The sequence below is a fragment of the Pongo abelii genome, chromosome 2 (assembly GCF_028885655.2).
Source record: "Pongo abelii isolate AG06213 chromosome 2, NHGRI_mPonAbe1-v2.0_pri, whole genome shotgun sequence".
In the NCBI taxonomy this organism is placed as follows: Eukaryota; Metazoa; Chordata; class Mammalia; order Primates; family Hominidae; genus Pongo; species Pongo abelii.
This window is the reverse complement of record NC_085928.1, coordinates 19,608,683-19,622,902: the sequence shown is the minus strand read 5'-3', so window position 1 is coordinate 19,622,902 and position 14,220 is coordinate 19,608,683. Positions and strand designations below refer to the sequence as shown.

Below are 14,220 nucleotides of genomic sequence, written 5' to 3'. Positions count from 1 at the left end.
AATATGCAATATCATTTACTAATTCAAGTAATTGCACATACTGTTCCCTTCACATATAATACCCTTCCACAACTTGTTTGCCAGGCAAACTCCTACTCATCCCTTGTCCTTTAAAATTCAGCTTAAATGTAATTATTAGTAACAGGATGATATTGAGGATAAGTTCCCGAACCCTAGAGTTCTGCCCTTATTAGTCACCTATTACTTTGCACGGTTGCTAAGGGAACTATTACTACATACATTAAGGCCAAGCAAAAGAACAGTTTATAACTTGGTTTTGAGTTTGAACCCCAAGCTGAAGCCCTGTGTTGGCTAACTTGAGAAGGACTGCCTTGAACTCAATTATTTCTCCTGGACACAGTAATGGACTTTTTGGTGAGACTTCATTCTAATTTCTAGATGCCTTTCTAAAAGCCCAAGAGGAAAGGAAGAGTGAGAATTGGGGTAAAAGATCACTTTTCTTAAGCAGGAAGGCCACAGGCCCTGACTTGTCTCCACGACCTATGGAAGAAGAGAAATAGGGCTATTTAACTTACTAAAGGTTTAATTTTTTTATACTGGAAACCAAAGCTCCATCCTCTAGAAAACCTGTTCTAATAAATATACCTGAACATAATTAATCTATACCAGTTCTCCTTCTTCTTGGGATCAAGTGATATGCCAAGAAGATACCAAATAATAACTCCCCCTGAAATTTTTTTTCCTCTCTCCATTCCCCACCTGCACCTTCTGCCTGATAAGAATTACTTGTTCCTTCATATGTGTTCTCTTAATAATTTGTTCATCCCTCTCAGTACTAAGCACTTACCAATTTTCTGTAATTATTTATTTAACATCTATTTTTCCCACTTATTATTTTTAAGAAGGTAGAGTTTGTGTTTATATTGTAGCCCTATTACATGTCCAATGCTTAACATAGGAAGACCACTAGCGCATATGATGTTGTTATGCCACTTCCTCAAGGTGAACTTGGCCTGGGCTTGGTGGGCAGAGTGTGGACCACATTTTACCTCTCCTCGTCCTATGGTCTGGACACCTAGTGCGGGGAACAACTTGGATAACTGTATCCAGCAATCCTAGTGGAGCACATAAGAGGAATTTTAAGTATTTTTTGAATGAGTGAATAGAGCATAAAGGAATTTGCTTTGGAATGTAAAGAATATAGTGACAATGCAAAGGCTGAGAAAGTATGAGACATAAAAATTAATAGAATTTGTGGCCAGCATCATTAACAACCCATAAATTTTAGAAAGTTCTTAAATACACAAAAGCAATAAGAGGGCCTTAAATCTCAAAGAATTTTATAACTGGAAATATAGCAGCCATATGTTCCACATTTTCTAGGATAATCCGTATTTCAAATCTCCTGTCTCATTGTCCCCATAAGTGTAATTGCACTTGTCAGAGCATATGTCCTAATTTGGGGCTCAGAAAATATAGTCACTAACTAGAAGGTGCATTGAATTTATTTTTGCTCAACCTTCTCATTTTATAGATAAGGAAACTTAGGTCCACAGAGACTAACCAGCTCACCTAAGGTCACACAGCAGATTAATTACACAAAATCCAGGTCTCCAGACTTCTGATCTATTGTTATTTTTGTATTATTTCATGTTGTAAGCTAACGTGACTCCCTGAAAGCCTTTTGCTTGCAATTGAACAGATATCTTGCTCATACTATTGCATCCTTTCCTGTGCTAGGACACACTGTCCTGCCAAAATACTCCACTGCTAGCCTTTCCATTTCTGATTTATATAGAATCTATGATATCCTAAATTGTCAGGTACCTGAGGGCAAACTCAGTCCATGTATTTCAGCTGAGTGATTGCTGGGCGAGATGAGGGAGGAGACAATGAATGCCCACATCAAGGTTGCTGGTTCAGAAAAGACATAATCACTGGACAATGTTGGTTAATTACTGTATTCTGAACTTTATCCCTCAAAAGCCCAGGCTTCCTGGTATCAACATCATCCAAGGTGACTTTCTGGAATAAAAAAGGAATGTGAGAACATCTGGTAGGGGATGGCTCAATAAAGAAAAAGTACAGGGAATACCCAGCAGCCAATCTGAAACTGCCATTCATAAAGAACTCATCACATAGGGAAAGGGCATATGGAGTTATTAAGAAAAAGAGCAGAAAGAGTGGGTAAGTTGAGAATAATTAATATGAGCATATTATGGATACTGTGGTACAGTCACAGTAATGAAATGTTTAAAATCAAGGTGAACACAACAATACTGCTGACTGGAGGACTTGTGCAAGTTAAACACTTGAAAACGGAGGAAAATTAGTTTTAAAAATGATAAAGTACACACAGAAGAGAATGTGGAGCTATTTCAAACATTGTCATGGAAGAAAATCAGTCAAGACTTAAATTGGACTTGATATGTCACTTTGAACAAGGTCACTAGTTTCCCTGGGCCTCAGTTTCCCTACTTGTAAAGACAAGAACTGGGCTCCATAATCTCTCAGCACCCTTCCATGATCTTTAATTTTTCATGATCCCAACAGAATCACTGCCATCTTTTGTTTACTTGCAGATAATTTTATTTGTAATAAAATTACTAATACTGTGAAGCGTTGTGTTTCCCAGATCAATGAAAAACTTCTATTTAGTGTAGGCTCCAGTCCACAGATTAGCAAATTTTCCTGTAAAGGGCCAGATAATAAGTATTTTAGGTTTTGTGAACCCTATGGTTTCTATCATAACTACCGATATCTGTCATTGTAGCATGAAAGTAGCCGTAGACAATAGGTAAAAAAAAAATGAGTTGGCTATGTTCCAATAAAACATTATTTATAATAACAGGTAGCAGGCTAGATTTGGCCTATAGGCTTTAGTCTGCCAACTCAAGTATGGGAAATAAATATAGTGTCATTTAATGGAACATTTTTATTTTGATATTTCAGGACTAATCCCCACAGATCTATGTATTATACATAATAAGAATAAAATAAAGCTTTTGAAACGAAGCAAGTACACACATTTGATAATCAATGTAGACTGCCCCATTATTTAACTCCAAGAGCCACCATTCACAATGACGTTATAAAACATTCTAGAACTCTATAGGGTATAATGTGAGTGATGGAGATATACAACCTCTATGGCCCTACTGGTGGTATTGATACCTCAGTAATGCTACCAGCTTGACAGGGAGAAATTGGTACCAAGAAACGACAAAGGAGTGGCAGTGGCATAGAATTCCTGCATCCTACTTCCTCCAGACACTCTAGGTCTGCCTTCTCCATCCTATTTCTTTCTCCCTCTGCAAACAAAAGGTTCTGATCTCAGAAAAGAGATGGCCTACCAGTCATTTAAACTCAAGTGAGTTTCACAAGTTGCCTTTTTCAGAGTGTTATTACTAAGATTATTAACTATTGGAGGTAGTCCAAGGAATTATGAGACGATAAGGGAGTGCTCCTGAAATTACAGCTTATTAACTCTTTGCTACTTCTGCTGCCTTTATATTGTTAATCTATTGTTCAGATTCTTTTTTCCAGAAATAGCATTCTTTTGTTTTATTTTTTTATTTGTTTTTGGAAGTCTTACCCCACATGAAATCTAAGGTTCCAGGGGAAGTTACTAATGAGTACACTTATAACTAATCACAGTTGATCAACTCAAGGACGGGCATGTGACCCAAGCCAGGCCAATCAGAGTTCTCTTCTAGGATATTTCAACTCAGAACTCAGTTAAAAAGGGTATCTCTCTCTCTCTGGTAGGGAAGCTGCAAAAATGAGTCCTCTGTGTGCAGCCATGTTCCCTGCCATGTCGATGAAGCAGATCTGAAAGAATAAAGCAGGAATGCAGTAAGAAATTGAGAGAAGAGACAGGATTTGAGAGAGATTCTCAACAATATTGTGCCTCAGGCCCTGATGTACCCCTACCTTCTCAGAATGTGGGGATGCCCTTCAGTATCCTAATAAAGTTCACTTTTTGCCCAGAATAATTCAAATAGTGTTTTGCCACTTGTAACCAAAATATGTCTAAAAGATACAGCCCTATAACTCTAAGGTTTCTTCTAGCCCCTGCCCCCTGCCAGATCTATACTCTTGTTTCATGTTTTTAAGCTCCTTTTTCCTTTCCTTCACTAGGATTATCCCAAATCCTGTCAACTGAGGAAAAGTTAAATTCCCTGCCACTGTATAGCATGCATCAGTCACACTCTATACTTATGACTACATGCTAATAGGGTTTCTGTGGTGTGAGCATCTTTGTAGTTTGACAGAAAACTCTTGATCTACAGACTTTGGGTATTATAAGAAGAATTTAGTCTGCACTCCTTTTCCAATGGCCCTCAGACATAAAGAGAACAAAACAGCAAGTAAGCACATGATGGGTCACCAATCTCAACAAAGTGCAGGAAAGAAGTAAGTATTAATACTTCAAAGGCTTCAATAATCAAATTCTATATCAGCCAACTATAGGAACCCCAATGTCCTAGAAAGGTCAATCCCACTACTTTGTTTTGTTCTCCTTGCTTGTTGGTTGGTTATCATTTTGATAGACAATACATGCACATGGCACAACCTTGAAAGGTTATAAAAGTGTTCATGGTGAAAAGTAAATCTCTTCCTATCCCTGCCTTTTCCTCTAGCCACCAGTCGGCCTCCCTAATAACACAGCTCTTTATAAGTTCCTTGAATATGTTTTCAGAGACTGTCTGTGCATTCATAAAGATATGTGTACATATAAAGTTTCATACAAATGCCAGTATTAAAATGCATACTATTTTGTTTTTTGCTTTTTTATGTAAAAACATGTCTGTTCTTACCACTTGGAATGATGCATATGTAATCTAAAGAACTAAATCTTCTGGTTACACACACCTGGGAGCAATACATAAATAGCCACAGTTGAACAGGGAAAAACACTTCCTGAGGTCTCTTTTAGACGTGCTGCTTTCTTTTGCCTTCATACCAACAGCAGTCGATCTAAAAGAGGAAGCTCAAGTGGGCAAAAATACAATATTGAACTTTGTAGAAGGGTGAAATATCTAGCTGCTCACTAGATCCTAGGGGTGTGAATCTTCATTCTTGAGAGTGTCCAGACAATTGAAGCAATGCATTTCTTTATACAAGTTGTGAATTTCAGTACTATGTGAAATAGAATAAGGTATGACTGCTGGGTTCCAAGTCATTTTACTAAAACAACAAAGGGACAACTAAATGATGGGTTATTGAAAAAAGAAATAGAGAGTTTACCACTAAACTTTTGTGGCTGGCACAACAAGAGAATATCCTATTTTAATTATAACCAAAACCAGGACTAAATGGACCATTAATTTATACTTATATAATCATTTATTTGTAGGTTCTCTTTAAAGAAATATAACTTTCTGCAGCTCAAAAGACTCATGAGACAGTCTGAATGACCAATTTTAAGTGATTTTTATCCCCTCTTTGGAAAAGACAGTTTGAAATCCTTCTCTTCTCCTGGGCAAATCATTCCATAAAGGAGGACAGCTGTGACATTTATCATCATTTAAATAGATTGGAGTTTCAAAGCATGCACTGTCCTAGATCTAAGTCCATCATAAATTTTGCATAAGTTTCTTTGTCTGCTCTGAGGAAATAGTCTGACCCTGGGCAGTGCTGTACCTGTTCTTTCCTTTTAAATTCTTCCTCACTTATGCCTTTCTTTCCCCTCATTTTAATAGTCATGGTTTTACTCTGATGGGTCTTACATGAACTATAGTATTTGAAGAGTCATCTTACAGCGGTGGCCAAGGAAATATTCACAGCTACCTGACCTGTGCTGACCCAATGGAACTTCTTACCAAGTCAAACCCTGGAGAAAATTATGTCCTTTAACCCTCTTTTTAAATGTCGTTTTTCTCTTTGCATCTCTCCTTCTATCCAGGCAACACAATACCCTCCTATTGCACCGGATTGACCAGGGTCCCTCTCTGTAAGATGTCAGGGAGGCCTGCATTCCCTCCCAGGGAAGTAACTAGGGTCTACAGACATCTGTCTACTTTCCTCCCTGCAAAATTTATTTGTTATATAACAAACTCAACAGAGGTTTTCCTCAACATGGCTCTGTTGGCATTTTGGATCACAGAAATATTGAGGTCATGGTGTGCAGATTACTCCTCTGAAGACAACAACCATGAGATTCACAGCTTCCATCCTTCCCAGCAGTGTTCGAAAGTATAATCAGCTCAGGTGCATAAATTATGTTTACAGCATTGAGTTAGGATCTCTGTGTTAACCATATAAAGATTATATGCCTTAGGTGGTTGGTGTCATGTTTCTAATTTATCTTGGCATTCATTTAAACACAAACCAGCCTCTCTATTTCACGACATTTTCTTCCCAGCAGTAGGCTCCTACTCAAGAACACTATACTTTATGCTCAGTCAGGCTGTTTCCTTTAGACCCCTTCTGAACCAAAGAAATCAACAATCTTCCCTCTATGGGCCGCCAGATCTCTTCTTTCTGTGCCATCTTAGATTTATTCCCAGGTTCCCAAATTTCATCATTAGCTGGTACATCCCAGAATCTGCCCAGAGAACATTTGGATAGATTTTTCTCTGTCCTGGAGATGCAGCCTCCTATATGGCACTACTAAGCTCAGCCTCCAATCTCTGAGTTTCCCTTAGTATCTCTATGATGAGCTGTCTCTCCTCTTGGTTCTTTCACTAAATCCCTCCTCCAATAGGCTAGCTAAAGGTCCTCCCCTCTTAATTGGCTTCTCAGAGGTTCACTTTTCTTTAGGTAGCCCCAGGTTCTCTCTAACCCCCACTGTTCCTTCACAATAACCCAGCTGGCATCAGTAGCCCACCTGGGTACCACTTAACTGAGAACTGCCACAAGCATTAGCATGGTAAGGCACAAATTATCTACACTCCTTTTACTAGAATCCCTTTCCCTGGCAACATGTATCATTTAAAATCCCACATTTACATTTTGTCTCAGCTGATTCAAGCCCAGGGGAAATCAAATGGGAAAGATTGATATTTGTTTACCTAAGTTATTCCAAAAGAAGTTTGCATAATCTTTTAAAATATCTGATGAGGCCAGGTGTGGTGGCTCATACCTGTAATCCCAGCGCTTTGGGAGGCTGAGGCAGGCAGATCAACTGAGGTCAGGAGTTCCAGAACAACCTGACCAACATGGAGAAACCCTGTCTGCTAAAAATACAAAATTAGCTGGGTGTGGTGGCATATGCCTGTAATCCCAGCTACTCAGGAGGCTGAGGCAGGAGAATGGCATGAATACGGGAGGCAGACGTTGCTGTGAGCTGAGATCACACCATTGCACTCCAGCCTGGGCAACAAGAGTGAAACTCTGTCTCAAAAAAAAAAAAAAAAAAAAAAAACTGATGAATTAGTTCATAATAAAATGTTAATAACTGGAAACAGGCTGGAAAGAATTTTGTATGCAGACAGACCTGGTTTTCAATCCTGGATTAGCTAAACTTGGTTTCTACTCTGTTTAAACTTGGGGAAGTTAGGAAACTTCTCATCTTCGATTCATCTACTAAATGAGCATATGTATTACTTACCTCTCAGGAGTAATAGCAATAACACTGATAATGTGTCCAGTAGATATTCAACAGATGTTATGTCCTATCTCTCCTCTTCAGGGTAGCTGTGTTATTTTAAGGGGTTACAGTGACTTCCTCAAAGAGTTTATGAAGGCGTCAGAAAGATGCTGTTTGAGGACAAACTTTGCAACAAGGCCTTGCCAAGTGTTTCTGACATTATATCGTATAAATAACATTATTCTAGCTAAGAAATGAAGATAGCTATGCTATTAAGTACTTGACTGGCCATTCTTCCCTATTATCCCTGTTATTTCCTGTCATTGTTGGTCAATAAGTTTCTGCCATTTCGTTAACTGAAGTCCAAGTTTCTGATTATATGATATTTGAATAAATATTTCAAAATGTAGAATTTGGGGCTTTCTGTGGAATTGATGACCACCCATTCAGCAATCAAACTATATTGCAAAATGTAGAGAACTTTACTACACTGATTACTTTAATATTCCTGTAGCAATCATTGTATTTCCCTGCCCAGGACCTATTCCATCTCTTCTGGCAATAGATTTTGTGCTCTTCAGCATTAAAGTGAGTATGTGAACCAAGCTGAGCCAATAAAATTAATGATGAGGTACACAAAATTCTACCCCAAAATATGGCACCCTGGATATTGAGAAAACAGCAGAAGCAGAAAGTCACTCTCAATGTCCTCTCACCCTTTTTTCCTGAAACAGGCCATAAAACCTAGAAAGGTCACTGTCTGACTTTCTCCCTCCCTTCTCCCCTGAAGACCCTCTTGTGACAGGTGCCCACCCTGGACCTGAAGGAAAGGAAGGTCCTTATCTCTGAAGACACAGAGACACCAAGAAGAAACTGAACAGACAGGCCTTGCTATATCCCTGCCAGTTTATTAGCACTAGAGCTAACGCTTTTGTCCTTTAATAAAAAGTCACAGTTTTCTCTGTTTCTTCGGGTCTTCTTTTCTGAAGTTTCCCATGTCATGTACAACAAATAAATGTATATGCTCTTCTCTTTTTAATCTATCTTTTATTACACTAGTCTTAGCCATGAGCATTACAGTTTCTGCAATAGGTAAGAAATCCTGTTTCCCCTACATTGTCCAACTGTCTGGCAACTGAGATTGGCCTGGGATAGATGCATAACCATGCAGATTTCTGCTTCAGGACATTTCTGGATTAAAGGAGCAGAAATCATATTTTTCCTCTCTGATGGCAGAACTGCTGGGCAATGAGTTCAGGGCTGCAAGTAGCCATGTTTCCTGTCATATGGGGAAAAAAACTTGTCTATATTAAGAAAAAATAAACTCAATATGTGAGAAAAGCTGAGAAGTGACACAGAGGTAGAGACAGGGCCCTGACAACATCACAGGCCATGGATCCAATTGTCCTTGAGGCCAATGTCACCTTTTCTGTGATGTGCTCCATGGGCAATAAATTCTCCTTCACCTTCAATGAGAATCTTGTTATTTTTAAGTAAAAATGTTCCTTTTGGTAAAATTTTCATCTTCTTAGCTCAACTCTTTAGGAAAATTCACAACCCTCACCAAAATAAATAGATTGCCCTATACCATGGGAATTCACTCATAACCTTGAGGAAGAGATGACTGTCATTTTTCCTATTAATCTACTTTTCTATCCCATCTCCTTTCTTCTGCTATCTTACTTCATTTGTTTACCCCTTCTGACATCTCTTCCTTTTCTTTAGGGGTTTTTGTTTTTATCCTCAAACAATCTTAATTTCATTGAATCGTGTTGATGCTTCAAAATAACATGCCATCTGGTCAAGATATGCTAGGCTTTGCTGCAATAACATCACCATCTCAGAGGAAATAACAAGGCTTCATTTAGTGCTCATATTAGGTGTACCACAGGGCAGGTGACTCTCCAGAACAAATATCTCTATCTGGCAACTCAAAATCCCGTCTAATGCATACATCCTCCATGGCTAGGGGAGGATGTATGCATTAGATGTATAATTGTACCCTTTATATTCTTTATACAACCATACTATAATTGTACATCTAATGAGTACATCCTCCATGGCTAGCACAAGAGGGGAAGAGAAGGATGGAGATTTGCACACAAGCTCTGCCCAACACTGATACATGTCACATTTGCAGAAATTTTACTGGCAAAAGCACCTCCATGGTCAAAGATTCTCTCTGGGGAAAAAGAAGAGAATTGATATGGGTGAGCTTTGGAGGTTTCTACCACACTTCTCACTTCTGTGTTTTACCACTAGAATTCTTAAGCAATTAGGGCATAATCAATGTTAACTTTAACCACTCAATTCTTAACTACTTGCAAATTTGCTTGACTACACTGCAGGTTGGTTGTAGCTCTGCTGAAAGCTGGGGCCCTGCCCTTGTGTCTTCTTCTCTGGGATCTAAGCTAAAGAAGCAGCTCCCACATTTCTGTTTAGCTATTTCATTCCTCACCTTTGCTCTCGTGCCTTTAATTAGCCAAAGTACATCCTGCGCCCAAACCCAAAACCTATGAGGCTGGGAAGCACACTTCTCCTACAGGAGGCACACAAAGTCACATGGCAATGGGTGAGGACTCTCCTAGAAGGAAACCAACATGAATAATAGTGGGCAATAATGTCGTCTGCCCCAGAACTCTGCTGGCACTGCTCTCTTGACCTTTTCTTGTTCTGCCAACCTTCTCTTATTTAGGTCCCCTCCTTTTAAATTGTCTCAACCATAACTAACATCCATGAAAACAGTATATAATTTACATCTCTGATACTATTTGTTTCTCTCAAGATTTCATTTAAAATATTAAATAATTTGCTGGAATTCTAAATTGTCTAAATTGCAATTCCCATCACCACCCCACAGACATACCTTCAATATATTTCCTCAGGTAAGCACCTTTCCATCATATCAGGGCTCAGTACACAATACCCTGAAGTATGGTGCCTTAACATACTGAGTACTATGAACTGAAGACCATTGGAGGGTCTCAGAAGCAAGGTCATTCTGTCATTCTCCTGCACTTCTGTCTCCTGGCCTCTCCTCCAAAGTGAAACATAGAAACCAGAATTCCTCTTTCCCACAGCAGGTCATAGAAACTGCAATTCTACTCCCCCCAAAGAAAGCTACAAAACCTAGAGGTCACTCTCTGCTCTATCTCCCCTGAAAGTGAGTCATAAGACCCTCATTCCAGAAAGATCCTACCCCATACCCAGGGAAAAGGAATACCACACAGAAAGGCCAAAAGAAATCTAAACAAACAGGCTTTGCTAAGTTCACCCCAGTTTTACTATCACTAGGTAATACTTTTTTTTTTTTTGCATTGTGTTTCCCTACAACCAACCTCTTCTTTCATCAGGCAAAACACAGTTTTAACTGGGTCTTTGGGTCTTCATTTCTGAAGGCTCCCATGTCATATAAAACTTCGTAAAATAAATTTGCTATGCTTTTCACTTGCTAGCCTGTTTTTTGTTATGAGAATATCAGGCATGACCCTTGCAATGGGTGAGGAACCTTTTTGCCCCTACAATACATTCTCATTTCTGTCTGAGGTAGCATCATTTTCTGAGCCATTCCCTGCCATATAACCTCAGTGTCATTCTTAAATCTTACTTCTTTATCTCTCCTCACATCCTGTGAAACCTCAATTGTTGTCCAATATTTCTTACTAATGTTTTGTTCTTTCCCATTATCTAGATCTACTAGATGATCCAGGTACTTATTACCTAGATTATTCCAGTAGTCTTCCTATTTAGATAACTTATAACCCAAAAATTTTATTCCTAAGTATATGTCCTTAAGAATTCTCAGACACATGCAAAAAAAAATGACAAGAATTTTCACTTAAGCATTGATTGGAAGAGCAAAAACCAGGAAAACATGTATGTGTGCATCAACGAGAGAACTGATAAATGAATTCTGGTATATGTATAGAGTGAAATAGTATACATCATTAGAAAATGAATAAACTTAATCTCTATATATTAACATGGATGATTCTCACAATGAAATATGAGCTAAGACCAGATGTGGTGGCTCAAGCCTGTAATCCCAGCACTTGGGGAGGCCAAGGTGGGCAGATCACCTGAGGTCAGGAGTTTGAGATCTGCCTGGCCAACATGGCAAAATCCCACCTCTACTTAAAATACAAAAATTAGCTGCACATGATGGCAGGCACCTGTAATTCCAGCAACTAGGGAGGTTGAGGCAGGAGAATCGCTTGAAACCAGGCATTGGAGGTTGTAGTGAGCTATGTTCACACCAGAGCCACTGCACTCCAGCCTAGGCAACAGAGCAAGGCTCCATCTCAATTAAAAAAAATAAAAGAGTTAAAACAGCAACATTGATCCCATTCCAAGATGGCTGAATAGGAACAGCTCTGGTCTGCAGCTCCCCGTGTGATCAACTCAGAAGACGGGTGATATCTGCATTTCCAACTGAGGTACCTGGTTCATCTAATTGGGACTGGTTGGACAGTGGATGCAGCCCACGGAGGGTGAGCTGAAGCAGGGTGGGGTGTTGACTTACCCGGGAAGCACAAGGGGTCGGATGATTTCCCTTTCCTAGCCAAGAGAAGCCATGACAGACTGTACCTGGAAAAACAGGACACTCCCGCCCAAATACTGCACTTTTCTCACAGTCTTAGCAACTGGCAGACCAAAAGATTTTCTCCCATGCCTAGCTCTGTGGGTTCAATGCCCACGGAGCCTTGCTCACGGCTAGTCTGAGATCGACCTGCGAGGTCTGAGATCTACCTGCAAGGCGGCAGCCTGGCAGGGGGAGAGGCATCCGCCATTGCTGAGGCTTGAGTAGGTAAACAAAGTAGCCAGGAAGCTTGAACTAGGCAGAGCCCACCACAGCTCAGCAAGGCCTACTGCCTCTATAGACTCCACCTCTGTGGGCAGGGCATAGCTGAACAAAAGGCAGCAGAAACTTCTGCAGACTTAAACGTCCCTGCCTGACAGCCCTGAAGAAAGCGGTGGTTCTCCTGGCATGATGTTTGAGCTCTGAGAACAGAGAGACTGCCTCCTCAAGTGGGCCCTTGATCCCCAAGTAGCCTAACTGGGAGACATCTCCCAGTAGGGGCCGACAGACACCTCATATAGGCAGCTTCCCCTCTGGGAAGAAGCTTCCAGAGGAAGGACCAGGCAGCAATATTTCCTGTTCTGCAATATTTGCTGTTCTGCAGCCTCCGCTGGTGATATCCAGGCAAACAGGGTCTGGAGTGGACCTCCAGCAAACTCCAACAGACCTGCAGCTGAGGGTCCTGACTGTTAGAAGGGAAACTAACAATTAGAAAGGAACAGCATCAACATCAAAAAAAGGACATCCACACCAAAACCCCATCTGTAGGTCACCAACATCAAAGACCAAAGGTAGATAAAACCACAAAGATGGGGAGAAACCAGAGCAGAAAACCTGAAAATTCTAAAAACCAGAGCACCGCTTCTCCTCGAAAGAATCACAGCTCCTCACCAGCAATGGAACAAAGCTGAATGGAGAATGACTTTGATGAGTTGACAGAAGTAGGCTTCAGAAAGTTCGTAATAACAAACTCCTCCAAGCTAAAGGAGCATGTTCTAACCCATCACAAGGAAGCTAAAAACCTTGACAAAAGGTTAGATGAACGGCTAACTAGAATAAACAGTGTAGAGAAGACCTTAAATGTCCTGATGGAGCTGCAAACCATGGCACGAGAACTTCGTGACGCATGCACAAGCTTCAGTAGCTGATTCAATCAAGTGGAAGAAGGAATATCAATGACTGAAGATCAAATTCATGAAATAAAGCGAGAAGACAAGTTTAGAGAAAAAAGAGTAAAAAGAAATGAACAAAGCCTCCAAGAAATATGGGACTATGTGAAAAGACCAAAACTACGTTTGATTGGTGTACCTGAAAGTGGTGGGGAGAATGGAACCAAGTTGGAAAACACTCTTCAGGATATTATCCAGGAGAACTTCCCCAACCTAGCAAGGCAGGCCAACATTCAAATTCAGGAAATACAGAGAACACCACAAAGATACTCCTTGAGAAGAGCAACCCCAAGACACATTATTGTCAGATTCATCAAGATTGAAATGAAGGAAAAAATGTTAAGGGCAGCCAGAGAGAAAGGTCAGGTTATCCACAAAGGGAAGCCCATCAGACTAACAGTAGATCTCTTGGCAGAAACCCTACAAGCCAAAAAAGAGTGGGGGCCAATATTCAACATTCTTAAAGAAAAGAATTTTCAACCCTGAATCTCATATCCAGCCAAACTAAGCTTCATAAGTGAAGGAGAAATAAAATCCTTTACAGACAAGCAAACGCTGAGACATTTTGTCACCACTGGGCCTGCCTTACAAGAGCTCCTGAAGGAGGCACTAAACATGGAAAAGAACAACCAGTACCAGCCACTGCAAAAACATGCCAAATTGTAAAGACAATCGATGCTATGAAGAAACTGCATCAATTAATGGGCAAAATAACCAGCTAACTTCAAAATGACAGGATCAAATTCACCCATAACAATATTAACCTTAAATGCAAATGGCCTAAATGCCCCAATTAAAAGACACAGACTGGCAAATTGGATGAAGAGTCAAGACCCATCAGCGTGCTGTATTCAGGAGACCCAACTCACAAGCAGAGACACACATAGCTTCAAAATAAAGGGATGGAAGAAGATCTACCAAGCAAATGGAAAGCAAGAAAAAAGCAAGGGTGGCAATCCTAGTCTCTGATAAAACAG

General features: G+C 40.1%; 1 long non-coding RNA gene across 1 annotated transcript; it reads left to right on the top strand.

Moving 5' to 3' along the window:
- The first annotated feature begins 227 nt into the window (after positions 1-227).
- LOC129058470 (uncharacterized) lies at positions 228-8,469 on the top strand. Its single transcript, XR_008523587.2, has 3 exons — positions 228-375; positions 4,254-4,377; positions 8,286-8,469. It is a non-coding gene; the product is annotated as an uncharacterized LOC129058470 (long non-coding RNA).
- The last annotated feature ends 5,751 nt before the right edge of the window (positions 8,470-14,220 follow it).